Genomic DNA, 24,232 nt, shown 5'->3' on the forward strand with positions numbered 1-24,232 from the left:
AGAATATAAACAATGGTGAGTTTCAGTGGTATCCATGGAATGCAGCTTTATATCAAAATACATTCCCCCCAAATAAGGTTATAAAAATCAATATGTGGAAAAGGAAGTCAATACACTGAACTGCAATATATTAGTCGTCAGAGTCAGCATGACCTGGTAAAGAATTTAAGAATTGCCAGCTTGGATATTTATGAACTTTATAGCATGAATAAAATTATTTAAACTTTTTAAGTCTAAGCTTTCTCAGCTGCAAAATTAGTTTGTGGTAATGATTGAAAATCATATTTATTAAGGGTCTTGCTCCTAGGAGGCCTTCACCAATAAATGATTATTATTTTATTTTAAGAATGTTAACTAGTTTATCTTAACAACACAGGGTGATAGGTGGGAATAGAAGAGAAACTGGAAGTCCGGAATGTGAACGAAGATTATTCACATATAGCACTGTAATGTTCACTGACTAAACAAGGTGTCACAAGAATCACGTGGGAGAAAGGAGGTTGGATTACTCCTTTACATGAAACTTTGAAAAAAGGCAAGTGAAAAATTTGGAGTAATCTTTAACTTGGCTGTAATTACAAAAACTGCATATAGTATAGAAATATAGACTGAAGGCAAGGTAAAAGAACAAAGTTTGGGACCGAGTAGAAACCAAAGCATCACTAATAAGAAGTAAACAAGCCAAAAAGCAGAGTGTTAGCTTAAAGGAAAGAATATGGGATCTTCCTTCTTCAGATAATTGTGAAAGTGCATGCTAGGTATGTGGAGATGAAGCCCCATGGAAGGTGCAGCTTGGACCAAAGGATCAAGTGGGATGATATTAGGAGTCATCTAACTAAGGATGTTTTTGACATCTTATTAAGAAAATCTGTCTCTAGAAAATTTGGAGTGGAGGACAAGGCATAAGGCATTTAGGCAGCCATGAATGGCCTAAAGATTTGAAGGAGGAATTTTGTTCATTTTGGGCAGGTGAGGTTTTAGGCAGCAAACTGCTAATACTTGGGTTTGTAGATAGCTTCTAGCTACCTTTTCTATCTATCTATCTATCTACCTATCTATCTATCTATATCTATCTATCTATCTATCTATCTAATCTTCTATCTACTTATCTATCATCTACTCCATCTATCATCATTTTCACTGTTTCCTATAGATTAATTATAATCTCAAGAAAACATTGAGAGTTACTGAAAAATAAAAATGTCAAAGAGAGCAAGTGGCTTGTTTAGAGTTATAGCAAAAATAATGATGTGGAAACCAGAGTTTCTAGTAAACAATTCAAGTCTTTCTACTACAATATATATCTCGATGATTGCTCTGATACAAAATATAATTTTAAGTAAGAGAATTGCCTAAAATCTATGGATAAAACTGAACATATTAGGTCAAATACAGATACTTGGGATAGGTCTTTCATTTAGGTGTTGTAGTAAATATTAGTTTCCTATCTATTGTTGTTCTACTAATCTACAAACCTGGCATGACCTACATTCACCTTTCCTGGTTCTCAGTTTTCCAGTAATGGAGTTTTTTACACTTTTAAATATTTTTATGAACAAATTCAGTACTTGCCCCTTTCCTCTTTTAAAGAGAAAATGGGGCTCTTTGCATTGGCATTGAAAATCAAGAAATGCTTAATTAAGAAGTAAGACATCTACTTTGATAAGCCATCATTCCTGGCATCAACCTATTGGGAAAATGCAGCATATAAATAGGTCAAAAATATCTCCCATTCCTGAGATATTAAGCTGATCCATTATGGACATTAGAGAAATTATTTTTCTGAATTTCATTTGTGAGATAACCTTAAAATGAGATGCATTATCAGATTGAGAGATCATGGCATTTTTAAGGTCATTTTGTCCTTAGCAAACCTACAAAGGCAAGTAATAAAAGGATGTTTATCAGTTAATTTTAGTGACGTATATAATTACTCTCATTCTGGTCATTAGAGGTCTCTGAAAAGTTCATGTTCACATTAGAGACTGTGGACTTTTTCTTTTCTTTTCTTTCTGTTCTTTTATATTTTGTGGCCCTAAACTATTAATTGTCTTAAGCTTATAGGTTCAGCCAGAGGGTTTGAAAAAGAGGTAGGGTTTCCAGATACACACAAACTATTCAGTAGCTATTACTGATTCTGAAAATTCAAAAGAAGAATGGCATCCTACTTCAGAGACATCTGTCTAGAGACGTAGGATCCTATGACATGCTGGCTGAGGTGTTTGTTCTGGATTTGTGTAGTTTTGACCAAGCTTGACTACATGTGGCTTTGTAGATTGTGATGATGCCCTCTATCCAAGAGGAGGGGTCATGTCCTCTTTTTATTTGTGTTCCATTTCATTTAGCATGCATAGTGGGCACGGTGCCATTCTGACTTTTAACCCTAATGGAGAGAGCACACAAGTTGACTGAGAACCTCCAGGGAAAAGAGAGCTTTAATGACAATTTGAGTGTAAAATCTGGTCTTTGGAAGAAAGGTCACCACATCTGCATAGCCCCTAGAGTCAGGCTTAGAGCCCTGTCTGCCTTGGAATAAAGAAGCATTTTCCTGTGTCTTAAGGCTGCTTTAGTTTGAGGTATGAGGAGCACATGACAGAATCAGTGGAACTGAGTGATGTTCGTGCATGTTTGACTGCACTTTGCATCCTAAGAGAAGACTTTGGAGAAACCCAATCAATACAACAAGCATGTCCCGGACAGTAGCAATGCTGTTTTCATTCTGTTACAATAATGAATTGAAGTCTCCTAACAGCAGGTATAATAAGCACTAGTCAACCCTTGATATTCAATCACCTTTAACTGGTTATATCTATCTAAAATTCACTGTTAACTGTGGTTTTACAATACCCCATTGGCAACCTTTTATGGCTCTCTCTGCACAAAAATGCAAAAACATCAAAAATGCCTCTCAGTGCCATATACTCAGTGCTTCCCTACATTTGCTAAAATGTTTTCCATTTTTTATTTAAAGTCCAGTGAAAGACATTCAGACATTGTGCACAAAATGAAGTGGTTTTGCCTTCACTTTGAAGTTATTTTTGCCATTACTGTTAGCCTAGAGTTCATATCCTCATCGTTCCTGGTTGAGAAGTGATTTCATGTTATCTAGATGCCCCAAAGCAAGCTAATCTTTTAAAAATAAAAATGAAGAAATTGGTTTTTTTCCTTATGAAATTCACTTGCATTTTTTGGAGTGTCTGAATGTATATTCTAAGCAATTTTTCTATAGCATGAAAGGCAAATTAACAAATACTGTTTCTACTGTGCTTAGTAGAAATGAACAAGTATATCTACCTTCCTTTGTTAATTTTAGTGAGACGAGAAATTAGGGACTCATGAAAAATGCTGATAAAATCCACGTCCCTGAGACAATCCAGGTTTGGAATTCAGTCTGAATATAAAAAACTATATTTCTTTATTTTACTAGGCTTTCATTTGGTTTTTCAATTTAATATCAAGAATTTAATATGTTAGGGCTCATTCAACATTTGAAGAAAAATATCTAGTCAATTCAAGCTTTACATGATCATATTAAATTAAAAATTGTTAAATTCTGAGTTTTTAATTTGGTCAGTTCAGAGCATTTCATGTAAAAGGATTGATTAATTTGACCAAACTTAGATTTTTGTCATGTAAACTAGTGACCTATAGAAATACCTGTTTTACTAACCAAAACTGGTTTGTAACCATTTCACTTTTATTTACAGTTCAATACATAGGATTTGTTCTTTGAACCATTTCTTTTACCATTTTAGATGAAATCAAGGCAACAATAACAAAAAGCCCAATTGTTTATCATCATATACAAGTAGTTTAACTTTTTTCATTTCATTATTGGTACCAAAAATGCCTCTATTTTGAACTAAATATCAGAAGATAGATAATAATTAAAACCATTCCTGTGACAAATTTCACTAGTTCTGAAAATACTAATATAAGAATAGTTTAATATGATAAAATATTTTATACATGGATTTATTTGCAGATAAGATTAAAATAATATTCTTTGCTTTTTTATATCCTGAACTTAGAATAGGCAAGCTTGTATTTCTGAAAAAATAAAAGCTCAAGGTTCCATCAAAGCAAGGATGGTAAAACTAAACTTAGGTTTTATAATAAAAATAGTGTCAAATTCAATTTCCCTTTCTACTACCAAGTAATTCTGAAATGTTTTGAAGTAACACCAGGTTGTAGAGCAATGAAATCTGCAAAATATCAGCAATATTTTCAAACATATGGTAATGATTTTTCTCACTTAAAAGTGGCCCCAATTCTAAAAATAAGCATGGTTGCTTTAGAAAAAAATGCTAACTTTGACAGGTTTGCTAACCATTTATTAAGCTTAATGAGGGATCACTAATTTTTCTAATACTTCAAAAGATCACTGCATTTTGGTGGAGAGCAATAATAATCATTATAAACCCTTATCACCCTAGCAAGTAGTAGTGCCACTAGGCTAATATGTTAATGACTTAGGCTACTTATCTTTGAGATATGCATACTTTTGACAATTATTAATTCCAGAATTGAGGAATACATATAGTCTACCTTGTAAGAGATACTATTTTAAAATATTCTATTCTCACAATATTTATAATGTAAAATGTAAACTTTAGTCTACAATAAGATAGTCTCAAAATTGTGAGCATGCATATTGCTGATAAAATATGAATTATTTCTTTAAATTCTAAATAAATCTAAGTTCTACCAAAATTTGGAAATGTATTAGAATTTACCTCAGAGTATTATAAAAGTAGATGAACTGGTACAATGACTTTTGCAATAGTGATATAAAAGGATTTTAGAGGGAAAAATTTCAGAAGCAGTGTCATACTAAATTCTTTAGTTTGTTTTAATCGAATTGCAACATAATAAGTGTTTTACATGGTAAATTAATGATTAGAAGCACAGAAAGTTGTGAACATTTTTCATTTTGAAATGATAAATATTTGTATTTTTGATATGCCATCATTCAAGATGTAAAGTAAAATTCCTTGAAATTCAGTCACTGTAGAAAAATGTTTCATAGCTATAACACAGAAATGATTTAATAAGTTCTATGAAAAGTCAATTTGCATGAGATCAGCACCTAGCCTATAACCGGTAGTAATGGATTGTTGGCTTGATTTTATACCACTTGACATCAGATTACAATACACTGAATAAATGTTAACCTATAATCCCTTTAGTAAAAGCGAGCGTTGTTTGTCTTCCCTTGTAGAGGCCACATTGATTTTCTTTTATTGGATACTCAACCACTGCACCTTAGATTGATTACTGTGAATTAAATGCACAGAGAACATTTTTATTATTCTAAAAGAGCAATCTTAACATTAAGGAAATGCACTTCCTCCCATCCCTTCTGTACTACAGAATATATATTCAGCCATATCATTTGGATTTCTGTAGTTGTCCCATTTTGTTTCAGGGCTGCTGTGATGCTGACCCTGACTCTGCCCCTATGACCCTTGACCCAGACGCATCTGACCAGTCAAGGCTCTGGGGGTGGCAAATTAATAGAAGCCCTGCTTGTTAATTGCATAAAGGAAAAGCCAAAGAATTCATCACCTCAGTCATGGCCATTGCTTCCCTTTGACCCCCTTCTCCCACAAGGCTTTTCCTGGTGGTCACATCTGTGGTTTTCCTATAGCCTACATATTTGCCATATAATTATTCAGCATCAAACCTTATTAATCAAATCGATGCTGTGTTTTAAATGGAAATTGCAGGATTAATACAAGCATTCATTTCATTCTGAAAATCTTGATGGCTTTAGCACATGGAGTCCAATTGGAATATAAAAGAAGGGATGTAGAGGCCTGATTGAATTAGGGGATGTATAGTGTACATTAAATTACATATGCCAGCAGGGTTCCATGCTTTGGTAGTAAAATATTGCTCTGGAGTCCACACATTATACCCCTCTTGTGATTTTCTGTTACTCACTAACACTCTCGAGAAAAGCAAGTGTGTAAAGGTTTCAATATTTTTAAAAGATATTTAAAAATACCCAATATGTTTTTAGTAAACAAACCATCAAACAAATAAACAAAACTGTCCTGTGGCTATCTCATTGAATGTAAAAGATTAGCACAAGAGGATATAGCTGAAACTCAATATATTTTCCATTAATCGGTGCTAGACCTATTTTCTTATGATGGAAGAAGTTAGTTGAAGCTACAAAGTTAAATTTCAATAAGCCTTTTGTACTCAAAATACCTTTAGACAGAAGCTCAATTAATGTTAATTGAATTAGTAAATTAAAAGTATTTTCTGTTTTCTAGAGCCTGGGAAACTATTTATGCTTATTTCACTGCATTTATTATATAATAGAAAACACTGCTTGAGACTGAAACTTGGAAACCAAAGCCACAGCCAGACTGTTATTGACAAGTACCACAAAGATATTAACCGAGCTCAATAGTTTATTCTTTGAGGTTAACCCTGACCTGGTTTAAGATTAGCATTAGCACATCAATAACCCAAGGAAATAAGGTCAAAATATGTTCTTTAGTTCTTCGACTTGAAAATTCTGTCACATTCTAGAAATTTTCTTCTCCCACAGAGATTTCCTTCACTTAGTTTTTGTTTTTAATCTTTGCAAACATGGAAAAAAAGAATGCCTTTGTTTTAACAGCCTTATGATTGTGAATAAGCTGTTCATGTATTTATACATGACTACTTGAAAGAGATTTAAGTACAATGGAATTACAATAGTCTTAAAAGACAAATAGTTACAAAATGGTAAAGCTACTGGTTAAGTGGGCTCAGTAAGGAGGAAAAAGTATTGTTTCATCATTCAGAAGTTATGTATCACAGAAGGCATTCCAAAAATTCTAGCAATTCGAAGGCCATGCTTTGTCTCACCTCAAGCAAGTATAAACTCACATTGTGATTGCCTGTAATGTTTCGTTTTATTTTGTATTGTTTGAACATGGGGTTTTGCTATGTTGCCCAGGCCTATCTCCAATGTGTGAGCTCAAACTATCATCCTAGCTTAGCCTAAGGAGCTAGGAATACAGTTGTGTACTACCATGCCTGTTTTATTCCCTTTTGTTTTAACAAATGAAACAAAGATATTTCTACAAAGACCTCTTAAAATCCATATGTGTCATTATGTGAATTAGAAGAAGGCACAAGCTTTACATAAAAATAGCCTTTTCCCTGTTCATTGTGGTGAGCTCTTGTCTACATTTAACAAAGAATAAGAAACACCTTGCTAGAATGTCTTGAGTGAGAATTACATTCCATGTCCTCTTACACTCACATATTTGTACATTGAACAACTTGTACTGCTGTATGTGGCTGTCCTGGTTTACATGGATATCCAAATCTGTATGGAAATCCTTGCTTGCTTTCCATTAGTTATTAACAGGTTATATTTAGTATGTTTGTAAAAATCAACTTCAGTTTAAACAAAATGAAGGAGCACAATATAGAGAAAGTTCTGACAAAGGGGAATTTTCTGTGGAGTAGATCCAAACACTAAGTATTTGCTACATTCAACTTTGGTATGTTTTAAGAATGGAAGACAGATTCCTGTACTTAGTTTACTTGGGTAACTGTACATGATAAATTCCTTTGAAAGACCCTTGCCTACTGTTGCTCCTGTTATCTTGCTCCTGTTACCTGCACTGTCATTCTGGAGGTATAGCTTACAAATCAGGGGATCTTTCCCAGCCTTAAATACATTTTTGAAATGTTGAATGATTTGTTCTTCTAAAATTAGCATTTTAAAACAAGACAAAAATTGCTTGGAGTATCTCTATGATGACATATATATGAAATTGTATTTGACAATCATAAAAAGAAGCTCCTATAATATATTTTATGATACAAATGCATCATTTTAATATGTCTCTTGCCAAATTAGATGATTTTACTTAACAAACTTTGTATATACTTCATATAGTTGTAAAAGACAATTTGTTGTAAAATAAGTCAGCTTAGCATTCAGACAGAGGATTTTAATAATAACTTGATATATAATACTGTCAAGTCCTGTTAGAAATAAATAACATCCCCAGATCCTTCACTGTAATTACCATTTTTCACTATTTATACATGACCAGAAGTTTGATTCATCTTGTAATAGACTCAAATGGCTGTTTCATTAGGCTTCTAATTCGAGCTTAGATTAAAATGAAAATCACCAGGATGAATGAAACTATTAATCCAACATTGTACCTTTTCTTGAGCTTGGTATGATTTTGTATGTATTTAAACATGAGTATGTATAGGTATATGTATGTGTGTACATGTATAAGCATGTGTTCCCATGTTCAAATGAAGGGTGGTAGAGAAATTCTGTTCGAGGCAAATCTCTAGGTAGTTCTGCCAATATTTTCTTGCTAATGGTATAGAAACTGAAATTTTGTAGAATCAACTTGGCAGTAAATAAAAGTAATGAATCAATTTCTTGTTACTTTTTATTAATGAAAAGACAAACCTTTCTTTTACCAGGAAAATGTTATTTGCTCAGTTATGACTGATGTTATTTTTGATAATATGAAAAATGAGAGATGTTAAAATGTGTGTTTGGTGCATTATAAATGTTTTCATGATAGATGGATGGAGAGACCAAAAAAGGAACATTCGAAGTCTAAGCTATGTATTTTCTTCTGGACCAAACATGGAAGTAACCCCACTGCATGAAGGCGATCAGTCCAACAATTCAAGTCCTATTGGAGATGAACATTTTCTTTTCTATACAAGGCTAAAACTTCATTCTTTCTGTTCTTTTGGGAAAACTAATTATATAGTTTAAATTAAAAGTAGCACAGATCAGAAAATATCTAAATCTTTATACCATAGCATATAGTTAGGATCAGAAGAGGAATAATAATACTTGAGTCTACCTTATAGCTATCAGATCAGAGCAAAGATTTTTAAATAGTCAGTTAAAAAACCTTTTCTTTTTTTGTGTGGTGCTGAGGATAGAACACAGGACCTCAAGCATGCCAGACAAGTGCTATTCCACTGAGCTACAATCCCAGCCCTTTAACCTGTCATTTTCTGGGAGACCAATGTACAGAAAAGAAGTATGTGAAGTTTGGGTGGGAAAAGGTATATAAATGTAACTCCTCCATAAGACTAGTGAGAATCATCATGAAGCCACATGACAGTGTTCAAATTTCTTAAAGTAATATTTTCTTTAAGTAATATTATCAAGTTTATCTGTGATTTTCATTATTATATTTATGTTGCCACCACTTAAGTTATGGAAAAGACAAATCTTCCTTTACAATGGGAGTCAATCCTACGTGATGGAAGAAAGAAATACTGTCCAAAGGCATTTGTATTGTCAGTGTATCTTATTAGTGAAAATGAAAAATATTTTAGTATTATATTAAGTTAGTTTTTACTAAGCCTTTTTGTTTTTACATTTTTATTAACATATGGAGAAATAGCCTCTTACAACTTAAATAAAAATAGGTAATAAATGTCTGGAGAGATAGTTTTTGGAATTTGTGCTTATACCCATAACTAACATTTTCATTCTGAAGTTCAGTTTAAAATCAATGTGTTAAATTATCCAAGTTGTACAATAACATATTACTTGAAGTCATTCTATATAGTGCATGCCTTTGGGTTGTATAGAATTGATTTAATTTGATTTACTTGTGATGTAGGTGAAAAACTGAATTTGGACAAGGATTTACATGTGTTTGGCTAAACTATCTCTACCCTGTGAAAAGTGGTCTGTTACAATATGCAATGCATATTTGGAGAAGATGCCCTTTTCCATAACTGAAGAAAAGACATCTTCATTTTGTCAGTGAGTGCCTTAGAAAGAAATCTCTTAAACTTGTTAATGTATTGATCTCATATGGAAGCAGACAATCTAAATATTCTTCTTATGATATAGATAAATTTGTAATATCGAAATACCATGAAACAAATAACAGTTAAGGGGTAATGCTTTCTTTTTTAACAGTAGAGTACAGTGATAATGAAAAGCATGTTCTAAGAACACAATCATACAGATAACAAGCCATAAACACAGAATGATTCAGTGAAATCATTTTAAACAAAAATTGATACAAGCTAGACGTTTTTCAAAAAATACATTTTCAATGTACAGATGATGTTTGATGCCTAATGAGTGCAGTTTAAAAAGTGTAAGTGATAGATTTGTTCAAATTGTGCAAGTTATTTGAGTCTTGATTGATTGCACGATGTGCACACTGTGCAGTTCAAACATACTCTGGTGTTTTGCTTTACAGGAGTTGAATGGCCATAGAAACTGACAACAGCCAGGACTTTTTATTTTAATGTGGGATTTTAAACCAGGTTTTAAAAAATTTAAGAAAAAGAATTAAAGACAAATGCATCAATTCAGCCATCTCTTTCTAAGGTCTACATTTAACGAGGGGCCAGACATTCTTTAATGAAGGCCCATCACACTAATAATGCACTCTGTGCTTTTATGGACCAAATAATGCCATAAACTAAAGATTCAGTCCAGGATGATATCCAACCTTGCACCAGCCTCTCAGACAGTCCGGGACATCTCAACAAACACTTGAAATGCTACCAAACCCGAGCCGCCACTTCACATGATTTATGATGTCATTAATGTCAAGCTATCAGTGGACAAGAGTAAAAGAGACAACAGCAAAGCTGACTAAAAACAAATAGTTTTGATTAAACTCAAGGACGTTCAGTACAGCTTTCAGCAAAAAGGCATTCATCATTTCCGAAGCTGACCTTGGTTGTTTTTTTTCCTTTCCTTCGTTTCTTAAAATCCTAAATGCAAACGTAATGCACGTTGGTGTTTGTGCAGACTCTGAACAACATTGTAGCTGTATCCACTCTCTAAGGTAAAACAAACCAAGTAAAGGCTTTCACACCTTGTTCTCTGGGGCTGATTGTGTAGCTAATTGACCCTTTTCCTTAAATTTTCCCTTTCCCTCTCCTTCTCTTTATATTCAAAAGAGAAAAGCACTTAAAAATTTGAAATAATGATAAAGAAATATAGCTGAAGTAAATGAGAGAAGCAAATTATTTTCATGCAAACAATTCTAACTACAAACAGTTTGGGCTACAAACCTTGTTTTCTAGAGAGATAGTCAGATTATTCCTCAGAGTATTAACGTGTTTACCTCTCTTGTAATAAGCAGACATAATGCTCCTTTCTCTGACATGGGCTTTATTTAGAACATACCAGTTCTTGTTTAAGCAAGAGTTAAAATATAAAACTTTGGAGCAGAAACAAATGATATTTCAAATATTTTTCTCTTCATCAACATCCAATTGGATCAAGTCACCTCCGGAAATCCTATTTCATGCCCTTGTAAAAACTGTCATAACTCATTCAAACAATGGGAGAAAACTAATAGTTTAGGCTTTAAAAATGTATTTAAAAAAAGCTGTCAGTAAGCCTGTTTTTTTTTTCTCCTTTAAGGTAATAAGGTTTTCCGTTAAAATACAAATTTTAGACAGTCCCACACATACCTGATATCTTTGTAAGTATCTAGATGCTCATTCTTTTATTCCAATAATTATTTTTTGTTTTATTAACATTACACATTTCAAAACCAGGAGGTTTTATCAGCTGACGTGGCTTTCACAGGCATGTGTTTATTAACATTACACATTTCAAAACCAGGAGGTTTTATCAGCTGACGTGGCTTTCACAGGCATTAATATAAATTAAATTATATTTCAATAGCAGAATAAAATAGTTTAATATGGCACTTAAATATTAACTATACATTTACTTAATTTTTTTTAAAAAACAACCTGCATCTCATGAGGCTTAAGATAAAATCTACAGTATTATTATATTTTTAATTTTCTGAGCATCTTCTAAAATACTGCCGATTTTTAGCTGGAGTCATTTGTTCATACACAATTAAAAGAATCCTCCCCAAATTAGGTATATTTACTCTGATTAACAAACTTTCTGCTGAGAATTTTTTATGAGAAATAAGACAGGCTGTTTTATAAGTATTAACTGTGCATGAGAACATTTGTAATATCACCCTTGGAGAATAATAAACAGATACTAGAGATTGAAATTCTGACATAGTTTACAGAACAATAATCCAAACATCTGTTATAATGACAAGGGATTTGAACAGATAGAGAATACATGGGAAAGCTATGCTACTTTTAGTACAGTTATAACATTAAATCAAAGCATTGCAGTCAAGGCAGCTTGCTGCTAATATAAACAACTTTCTACATATTCCTGGGCCACCAGCTAGATCTTAGGATTCAGTTACAAGCACAAGGTCAAGAGGGAATCAACAGTATGAAATTACTGCCTATGAATCAAAAGAATAAATGGATAATTAAATATGAAAACAAATTAGAAGGTATACTCTCAGCTAACTCATCAAATGAATTTGTCGAGCAACTTTATGTATGGAATTTTTTGCAGGAGAGGGATTGGTGGAAGCTTTAATGCACTTATTGATTAAACTTGAGCTTTTAGCATTTTCCCTGAGTCAGGCTTACCATATCATTTTCTTTGTACATACATATTTGATTCCTTAAGAAAATCCAACATCTAATCATAATCATGAAGATAAATATCAAGTCATGGCATTTTCAATAGAAAAAAAGAAATGATGCTAGAATGATATAGTAATCATATAGCAAGTCAGTTTTCTTAAGCCTGAAGTTCTAAGACATACAGCGTTGTACGGAGAGGCAAGCCTTCTGGATGTTAAATGATTAAAATCTATTTTCACTTTGCTTAGTTTCTATAAGATCTTGCCTACATTGTTTACTCCCTATAAATTTAATTTCCTGTAAAATTCAGTTCAGATTATAAATTCTATGATACTTTCTGGGATCAAAATTAATTATATATATATATGTATATATCCACACAAAACAAAAACTGATGTATGTATTGGAAAAATATAAAAAAGAATGATAATTGGTTTAATCTTTGGAATTATAGTGTCTGAAGAATTTTTCAGTCCAATAATATATCTGACTTCAGATATGAGTAAAAGTAACCTCACTGGATGTTGGTTAGAGATATCTTTATTTTAGGTTAGTGGCTGCTCAGATTTTTCTATTATGAAGAGGAACATTTCCAGATCCTACTTCAAATTTGAAAGAAATGAAAATTGTTCAAATAAATAATGGAATTGACAGAGTAAGGAAAATTAATGTGTTTTTTTTTAAAGAAGGTTAGGAATTTCTGATCAAAACCAATAATACTTTCTCTTCCCAGCACACATTTTTTAAAGCCTGGATCTCTTAAATGTATATGGGAATGAGGGTCTATGAAAGAGGAGCAGTTCTTGGGGTTTGAAATCGGAAACTGAGAAGGCAAGATTTATCATGGAAAATATATTCTAAATTAGTTTGGAATGTGCTCACAGATTGATGTAGCATTAACATCCTGTGGAACCATCATTTTAAATTATTCCATTCTAAAAGCAGTCAGTCTATAGCCTCCTCCCCACTCCAAAAAGTCTCAGAAAATGTAAAAATTTGAATTACTAAAGTTTAACAATGGTTAGAAAATGCTCTGAAATGTTGAAAAGTATTGATTATAAAAGGATGGTCTTCCAGTTATAGTAAAAATAAACACATGCCAGCTTTTCTTTCTCATTGAAGGCAATGATCAAAGCTGCATGAATTGTGTAAGAAGCATTTGAGAATACTGAAAAGTAAGTATCAGCAGGGAGGAAAGGGAAGAAATCCAGAATTTAAAGTATTACTGAATGGACAGTGAGTTTACAAATTTTTTCCTCCAATATCTCTTGATCTGAACATAATGCAATCCAGAACTTGCAGGTAAGCACTGTGTTCAGACTAAGAGTGGCCAAGGAGAAATTCTCTAGCTCTGGCTTGAGGAATGGAAAAGTAAACTTCTACAGTCAGAGAGCATGGTGGGAATCTATTGATTTTTTCTCTATTCTATTAAACCCCATATCCAAAGGCCCCCATGGCCAAAACTCTAAGGGAGAAAAGAAACTTTCTTTCCTACAGGTGGAGTTGCATCTCCATGTAGGTTGGGAGAATGTTTGTTGAGGTTTTTCTGCTGTTTTTATTCTGTTGCTACTTAGTTCTATTGAGGCTGTGCAATCACAAAAGAGAACAATTTCTAAAGAGATGGATGAAAAGTGAAATCCAGTGGACTGGAAAGTATCTATGAGATTACAGACAGGATATAGGTTGGGAAAACAACAATTTTGTTTATTAATTCTTGGATGATCCCCTGTTGTAGTCATAGAACTGATTTTAGTTAGCATACCAAAAACTTTGAGGATGAGCTAATGGATAGAACTACAATTAGGTCTCATCAGACTGAACACTGGGTTATGCATTTGCAAGACAGAAAAAAAAATAGCACTGTAAAGGCCTTAAAACCTAATCTGACATGAGACTCAGAGCTTCTGATTATTAACATCTCTTGTAAATAATTCCCAAAGTATCAGAATGTAATATCCAACATGATCACAATATAAGCAAAAGTCACTTGATATATGGATAACCACAGAAATCTTAATTTGTATGGGAAAATGAAATCAAGAGATACTTATTATAAGATAACAGAAATTAGATAAACTTGCAAATAATTTAAAATGGCATCATAGAAATGTTTCAATGGGCCATTGCAAACATTTATGAATCAAATATTAAGTGTCAGCAAGTGATAAAAGATATAAAGAACATATACAAACATACATATCTAAGTTGTATGCACCTATATTAATGAATCAAAAATGCTAGACTTAAATAGATAATTCAACAATGATTGGTGAGACAATGATACTCCATTTTTAGTGATGGATAGTAAAATATAGACCACATCGCATTAAAGACTTAAACACTATAAACCAACAAGTCCCAACATCTATCTACATAACATTCCACCAAATGGCAGCTACAGAATACATAATCTTTTCAAGTGCACAGGAAATGTTTTCCAGAATAGAACATATGCTAAGCCACAAAAAAGCCTCAGTAAATCTGAAATGATTTTGATAGTACAAAATATGCTCTCCAAACACAATCGAATGAAATTAGGGATCAGTAATATAAGAAATACAGGGAAATCATAAATACATGGAAACCAAATACTGTCATAATATTCCAGTGGACCAAATAAAAAATTTCAAGAGAAATTAGAAAATATTTTACAACTAATTTAAAATATGCAATAGTCAAAATCTAAGAAATGCTGTTAAACAATATTGAGATCCATATTTATGACTACAAATGACTACTAAAAAACAAAGTTTTCAAATCAGTAAATCAACTTTTTATCTTAATAAGCTAAGAAGAGAAGATTCAACACAAAGCAAGAAGGAAAAGTAATAATAATTTGAAAAATTGAAAAAAATCAAGACAGTAAGGTATGGGAAAAATTGATTATTAGCTAGACAGATAAAGAAAGAAAAGAAAGACTACTGAAATTACTAATTTCAAGAAGGAATGAAGAAGAATCCACCAATATTGACCTTAGAGAAAAATTTAAAAGATTATGCTTGAATATTATAGACAATTGTATGCCAAAAAATAGATCATTTAGACTAAATAGAAAATTCTTAGAATGACAAAAACCAAAACATATTTAAGAAGAAATTGAAAATCTGAAAAGCCCTATAGGAAATAGAGAAATAGAAATCATAGTTACATGCTTCTCCCAAAATATAGTTCAAGTTCAGATAGCTTCAATGGTGACTACGATGAAACACTTAAAAAATAATATCAACTCTTTGAAAACTTTCCCAAAAAACATAAGAGGATAGATATTCTAATTCATTATATGAGACCAGTATTACAGATCAGCATTTCATGTGAACAAGAACAAAATCTTAATAAAACCAAATCCAGCAACCTATATAAAAGGACTAACCACCATCACTAAGTGGGATTACCCCAGGAATGGAAGGTTGGTTTACTACTGAAAAATGAATTAATTAAATGAAGCACTTTAATAGAAATTAGGGGAATCATGTGTGTATGTCATTGGATGGAAGAAACACATTTGCTAAACCCCAACACACTTTCATGATAAAATGCTTAATAAATTATGAATAGAGAAGAATTTACTCTATTACTAAAGGACATCTGAAGAATCCCAAAGTAACATCATACTTAACTGTAAAATCAACAGTTATACCCAACAGGAGCAAGACAAGGAGACAAGGATATATTTACATTATAGCAAAGAAGATTTAGAAATGTCCAATATGTATATGAAAAAAAGATATGACTTGATGCACATCAGAATGGGAATTATAAAAAGAGGTAGATAATAATGAATTATGGTGTGAATTGAAGAAATCAAAGTTCTTATTCAGTGTTTTAGGAATGTGAAATGGTGCAGCACCATGGAAGACAGGGAAACAACTCCCCAGACTGTAAAATATAATCACAAGACTCAACAATTCTCTGTGTATGCTCAAAAGAAATGAAAACATGCCTCCACAAGAGTTCACATGAATGTTCATAGAAATATCATAGTAGTAAAAATGTGAAAAAAAACCTTTCTATCAACTTATGAATTTGTATAATGTAGTATATTCATACAATTAAATATTATTTTAGTAAGAAGAGAAATGACATATACAGACATACCAGAATACGGGTAAACCTTGAAAACACTGCACTACTTGAAAAAAGTCAATCACAAAAGGCCACAGATTGTATGAGTCCATTCACATGAAATAGCCTGACTAGGAAATCAGAGAGATACAGAAAGTAGACTAGTGGTTGCTCAGGATTGGAGTGAAATAGGAGGGAAAAAGACTGCTAATAGTTACAAGGTTCTTTGGGGAAAATAAAAATGCTATAAAATTCAATTCGTGGTTACACAGACATAACTGGAAAAATATACTAAGACATTAAATTTCACACTATGTAAGTGAAGTGTATCCTATGTTAATTATATCTCAAAATTACAAAATCATATGAAAATTACAGCATAAAAATACAACTTACATAAAAATTCAATAGTTAGACTAGAGATGACAAAGGATAAAGTCAGCAAACATGAAGCATATCACTGCCAATAATCAATCTTATGATCTGCGAGTAGAGAGATGGGCAGGGATGAAAGGAGGGAAATAAAGAATGAGAACAGAGTCTCAATGATGTATGAGTGAACAACAAAAGCTTAGTATTTGTGTCACTGGTGTCTCAGAAGAAATAAGACATTTTTACAGAGGAAAAATGTATTTGAAGAAACAGTGGCTGAAACTTATCACATGGGAAAAACAGCTTCTTTCCTTTAGCAATACCTTTAGGATACCTCCAGATTTATGAGTGGCTTGATAGCTCTTCAGTTCTAATTGGGGAATAGTATTCTATTGCATAGGTATATCAAAATGTGTTTATCCATTTACCTATTAGAAGAAATCTTTGATGCTTTCAGTTTTTAGTAATGATGAATTGAACTGCTATAAATATTTGTGTGCAGGTTTTGTGTTGGCATAGTTTTCACATTAGTTGGGTAAATGTCAAAAAGCATGAAATTGCTTTCTGAGAATATTTCAAACTGTTTTCTTAGGATTTGTAGCATTTTATATTTCTCACTGACTATGAGTAAGATTTCTTGTTGCCCTACATCCTCTTCAGCAATTGGTTTTGTCACACTTTTGGAGTTTGTTATTTAAAGTTATAATGATATCTCATTTAAAAATCACGTTTTCCTAATGAAAAATGATTTCAAGAGTCTTTTCATATTTTAATTTTACATTTGTATTCTTCCTTGGTGATGTGTTTCTCAGATCTCTTTCTCAATTTTACTTTGCATTGTTTTCATATAGTTAATGTGTCCTATTCCAGGGATGACTGCAACTATTTTCACCCATTTAGTGGCTTGTTATTTCTTCCTATGTAGTTGTTCTTTGAAGACAAGATTTTCTTCATTTTAATAAAGACTATTTCCTGTTTTTTTTCTTTTTTTAATCTACTATTTTTTAAGGCTCACATATTTAGTAGTGTATTTCAAAACCTATCACCAACCTTAAAGCCATGAAGATATCCTCCTGTTTTCTCCTAGATGGCTTATAATTTCCCATTTGATATTTAAGTTTCTGATAAAATTTTTATTTAATTTTTATGTGCTGTTTAAGTATGATATTTACTTTCATCATTTCTCAGAAAATTTGTTGAAAAATTAGTCTTTAAATATTAATACCCTTTGCATTTTTGTCAAGATTTTTGTGGGGTATATATATATATATATGTGAGTTTATTTCTAGACTCTCAATTCTGTTTATTAATTTGTTAATACTATACATCCTTGATCACTATCATTTATAGTAAGTTTTGAATCAATAGTGTGACACTTTCAACTTTGTTCTACTTCAATATAGAGCTGGCTGTTCTAGTAGGGCTTGACTTTCCCTAAACATTTAAGATTCTCTTTGAGGATATCTGTACGATATCTTGCCCAGGCTTTGATTGATATTGCATTTTACTTATGTATTAAGTTGGGAAGCAGTGATTTTTTTTTTTTTTGATGGTACTGGGGTCTTAACTCAGTGCTTGTGTTTACTAGGCAGGTGGTCTATCACTTGAGCCATGCTGCAGCCATTTTTGCTCTGATTATTTTGTAAGTAGGGTCTCACTTTTCCTGGACCACCAGTCTCCTTTTTTACACTTCCCCATCATACCTGGGATGACAGACACATGCCACCACACCCAGGCTTCTTCCATTGAGAAGTCTTGCAAACTTTTTTGCCTAGGCTGGCCTTGAACTGTAATCCTCCTGATCTCAGTTTCTCAAGTAGCTAGAATTGCAGGCATGAGCCACTGGCACCTAGCCAACATTTTAACAATTTATAATCTTCATGTCCATGGGCCCTGGAAAATATTTTCATTTACTTAGTTTTATTTGATTGCTTTAATCTGTATTGTATAGTTTCTACATATAAATCATATACATATTTTGGTAGATTTGTATTTGTTAACTGGACTATTGGTGCTATTGTAAATTGTTTTTGAAATTTCAAATTTCAGTTTGCGAAGTGCTGGTGTACAGGAAAACAACTAACTTTTTAAATTACCTTTTGTCCTACAACCTTGCTACATTCACTAAATTCTAGGCATTTGTTTTATATTCTTTGAGCTTTCCCACATAGATAATAATGCTGAAAAATGACAAGTTTCTTCTTTTCCTATCAGTAGTTTTAAATTTCTATTTCATATCTTATTGCATAGTCAGATTTCAAGGACTATGGCAAACAACATCAAGAAGAGAAGATATCCTTTCCATGTTCCTGATTTTAAGGAAAAAGAATTCTCTATGCAATTGTTATAATACTACATACAGGTTTTGGATATTTTTTTTAATTGTAGAAGTTGTAGAAGTTGTGGAAGTTTCTCTCTACCAAATTGTCTTATGAATGAATGTTGAGTTCTTGTCAATGTTTTTCTGTATCAACTGATATGATTATACTGGATTATAATGGACTGCATTTCATTTTGAATATTATACCACTGCTTATCTGGAATAAATATCATTTACTTATAGTATATAATTTCTAAATACAATGTTGGACTCTATTTTCTCAACTTTGGTGAGGCATTTTGCATGCATGTCCATGAGAAATATTGGTCTATTGTTTCCTTGTCTTGAGGCACCTTTAAATGGATTTGATAATAGAGTAATGCTAACTTCATAAGAAGAGTTAAGAAATATTTCCTTTACTACTATTTTCTAGAATATATTATCAAAATTTGTTTTATAGTGTATGATGGCACCACCAAGAAAAATTGGTATTATTGATCTGGGCATGGTGGTGTGCTCCTGTAATTCTAGCACTTGGGAAGTGGAGGCAAAAGGATCACAAATTCGAGGCCAGCCTGAGCAGGCCTTTTTTTAACTCTTTCTCAAGAAAATGGTTATTTTATTTTCCTTAAATTTTTGATAAAATTCAGTAGTGAAACCATCTTGGTTGTTAATTATTGGATTCTATTATTCTAAATTTGCTTAGATATACTTTATAGCTCAGAATGGGGACAACCCTGATAAACCATCTGTGAGAACTTGAAAAGAGTGTGATTCTACTTTTTTTGGGTGAAACATTCTATAAATGTTAGATCAAGTTAATGAATAATTTTATTTTACATATCATATTCCTACTGATATTAAGACTGGTTTATTAGTCAATTGTTGGTTGAGAGATGTTTGAGTCTGTAGTGTAACACTGGATTTGTTTATTTATCTTTGCAATTCCATTGTTTTTTTCCTTATGCATTTTGACAGCTGTTAGATACTTTGGATGTTTGCATCTTTGAGGAAGGCCTTTTACATCATGTTAGCTTTTATCTTTGGTATTCTTCCTTGCTCTAATATCTGTCTGAAATCAATAGATAACTGCTTCAACTTTCCTTTGTTTAGTGTTTCTGTGATATATCTTAGTTCATCCTTTTATTTTTAAAGTCTCTGTATTTGTGGGGGAAAGGGGGATAAAGGAGAATGATGGAGAGGATGAATTCAACTATGATATATTGTAAGAACTTTTGTAAATGTCACAAAGTACCCCCAGTACAACAATAATATCAATAAATTAATAAATGTTAATAAAAAATAAAGTCTCCATATTTGAAGTATTTTCTTTAGCACAATAGATTATTTTTAATCAATCCATTGAATTTCTATCTATTAATTGGTATATTTTAAGCATTCACATTTTAAGTGACTATTCATATATTTGGATTAATATTTACTCTATTTGTAAGTTATGTTTAATTGCTACATTTCTTTGTTTTCATTTTTAATTGTCCTCTTCATGTCTTCTCTAGTATTAATTATGTACTTTACAAGACTCCATTTTATCTCCCCCCAAAGTTTATCAATTTTGCATCTTTACAAATGTTAGTAATTAGCCTGGAAGGGTGATTCAAGCAATAGAACACCTGTGTAGCAAGCCCAAGGACCTGAGTTAAAATCCTAGGACCACCAAAAACAAGTATAAAAATGGTATTTATCTATACAGAAGGAAAAATATTTTAATTAAGCTAGACAAACTACCAAATAACCCTATACTTCTTCAAATATAATGTAGCTAACACAATAAAGCATTCTCAATTACCCTCTCTCACTCTCTGTGATATCACTGTCATATATTTCAATTATCCATAATTTATAATTAACAAATACATTGTTAACATAATTAATTTTAACATACAGTTGTTTTTTGCCTCAGCTAAGAACAAGAAAATAAGACTATTTTATCTGTAGTTATTTCTTCTCTGACAATTTCCTTTGTTTTAGTTTAAGTGGAGGTACAGGTTTTTAACCTATGTAATCTTCCTTTAGCATGAAGAACTTCTGACCTTTCTTACAAGGTTGGTCTTCTGGTAATGAATTCCTTCAGTTTCATGTGTATTAGAAACTCTTTAATTCTGTACATGGAAAGATGATTTTGCTGGAAATTCTAGATTGGTTGATGTTTTAAAACAAATTTTTTTTATTATTCATTTATTCACATGTGCATACATTGTTTTAAGTAATTGATTCTCCCTTTTTGTTTACATGAATTCTGGTGAGAAGTCATTGAATTTTTATCGTTCTTTTTTTACGCAAGGCATTTTACCTACATTTCTCAACCCCCAGCTTCCTTTAAGACTCTTTTACATTTTAAAATTATTTTGAAGAGAGTTCTGAAGATTGAGTATAATATAATATGCTCTGCGTGTTTTCTTTCTTTTTCTCTGTACTAATTCTGCTGATGTTGTCAGAGTTTCTGTATTTGTGGCTTTGTCTCTGTCATGAATTTTGGAGACTACTCAGCCATTATTACTTCAGATATTTACTCTGCTCTATTTTCTGTTTCCTTTTATTCTTATTTTTCAATTACAACTATGCTAGACCTTTTCAAATTGTGATACAGTTCTTAGATACTATTTTTTTCATGATTTTGTTTCTTGAATTTCAGTTTAAGAAATTTTTTCTTTAAATTTTGGCTTGCAAATCTTCTGCTATCTATCTTCTGGTTCACTGATTTTTATCCCCCCTTAGTCATTTTGTGTCAACTAAAAGCATTTTAAATTTCTACTACTGTGTACTATTTTTAGAATTTCCTTTTGTTCTTAACATGATGTTATTTATTTATTTATTTATTGTCTTCCCAAATCAGCATGTTAGATTCATGCAGGGCAAACTTTGTCTTTTTAAGAAATTTTACTGATGTATCATTAAAGTTTAGAAGTGTCTCTCTTACAATATTATTTAATGTTTATTGATTTGAGTTCATGGGTATCATTTTTAAATTATGTACTAACTATCCAAGACAGTCAAAGACTTGCTTTCATTTAATTTTAATTAATTAATTATTTATTCTTGCAGCATTGATGTTCAATCTTAGGGCCTTATACATACTAGGCAAGCACTTTACCACTGAACTACATCCAGCTCCCCTAATATCCTTTTTCTAGCCTCCTTTTCAGATCTCCTTCATCTGCCTTTCTATCTTTACAACATTCTACTTCATGGCAGCAGGCCAAAGTGAATGCCTGACAATACATAGAGAAACAATTGCTTGGTTGGTGGTTGTTTAGGTAATTTAAATATTCCTAGGATAATTAATTTCAGGAATGAGAAATAATTAGCATCTCACATATCAGTTCTAGTTCTAGTAGATTAGTATTAATTGCTTAGAATGTTGTGCTATAAAATATATTGAAACCAGGTTTTAGGCCAGGTAAAAAAATTTACATCCTTAGTGATGTTTGTTTTCTACTCAGTAGGAAGATAAAGTTTTAGTATTCTTGCTCTGAATATACCATCTCTTGCCATTACTTCAGAAGCATAAATTATTTTAAAATTGGTGTCATTATGGTTTCTAAAATCCTGTTTTAACTCTACACATTCTAATTCAGAATAATGTATGTGAAATTTCAGTAAAATAGTAAGATAATTAATTGTTAATGTTACCACTTAAAGTTCCATTGTATAATTGCTTGTTTACACAAATAATTTCAACTTAATTGTAATTCTTTCTAATGAATGAAAATTTCTTTAATTTCCAGTAACTAATGATATTTCTACTATTATAAGTAATATTAGGTCAGTCTACTTATATTTAACTTGTATTTTCTACCAGCTTACATATGTCGATTTTCAATTTGAATCATATTTCCATTAGTCTTACGATATTACATTTACCAGGGTCAAATATAATCAATTTGAAAATAATCAAATAAGATTTGATTTCTGGGAATTCAAATTCAGATTAAGTGGCTGGAGTTTTATGTCTTTCTTTTAGATGGTAAAAATGTTCAGTAGAAAAGCCTCCCAAAGAGTGGATCATCTCATAATAATGAGGTGACTTTTGTATCTTGTACAGAATAGATGTTGAGTAGAAATATTTTTAAAATTGTGCTTTGTCATACTGGTGCAACTCTATTACACAAATAGTATCTAAACTTTCATTTCCAAGTCTAAAAAATATTAGGGGAATTTTCTCTGGTTTGATTGCAGAATGAAATATGATGGTAATTATTTTCTCCTTGTAAAAGCCTTGACATAGTACAGAGTGGCTTCTTGTCATTTAGCTGCATATTGTAAATACATTTTAATAATTTTCTGAATTTTAATAATTAAGTCAAACTATTGACAACTAACAAAAATTAACAGCCCTAAAATAATCTTAAAATATTTAAATTCTGGAAAGTAAATGTGCACTATTTGAAAGCCAAGGTTGATTTGCTGAAGATAGAGATGAAACAATGAAATACAAGAGGATGGATAACATTGGTGTATTTGAATTGAAACCAGATCTGCTTTAGAAATTCTATTATTTTATCTCATAGAGCAGTTCAATATATCCATTTGACTTGTTGCCCTTACTGGTTTCCTAACCTCTGCCATTTTTATTTCTTTGGGCTGGCATTTAGGGTCTGAGAGTAGCATGAAGAAAGATTAGATTTATTTATATGTTTTAAGATGCTTTAATACAATTGTATAGATTAAAGCCTAGCTTAAGATAAAACTTAAAAGAATTTTTCAATTTTACAAGTCACTAAACTGAACTAATACCTTTAAGTTGTCTGGGGACAAGGAAGATTTTCCTTTCTCCTCTCTTGATTGGCTTTGCTTTGGCGTCATGGAGTTGATTTTATTTCATCTAGTTTTCAAATATTAATTGTATATGTCAAAACAAAAAATTCTTCCTTGAACTGGATGACATATAAAAATGTCATATTCTAACAAACTGAAGTATGAACTCTAAAAGCTTTAGTTATCTAAATGAATATTGACTGGTTAATACTACACATAATGAAAAAAGCTTTATATGGT

This window comes from Castor canadensis, chromosome 6 (genome assembly GCF_047511655.1).
Source record: "Castor canadensis chromosome 6, mCasCan1.hap1v2, whole genome shotgun sequence".
In the NCBI taxonomy this organism is placed as follows: domain Eukaryota; kingdom Metazoa; phylum Chordata; class Mammalia; order Rodentia; family Castoridae; genus Castor; species Castor canadensis.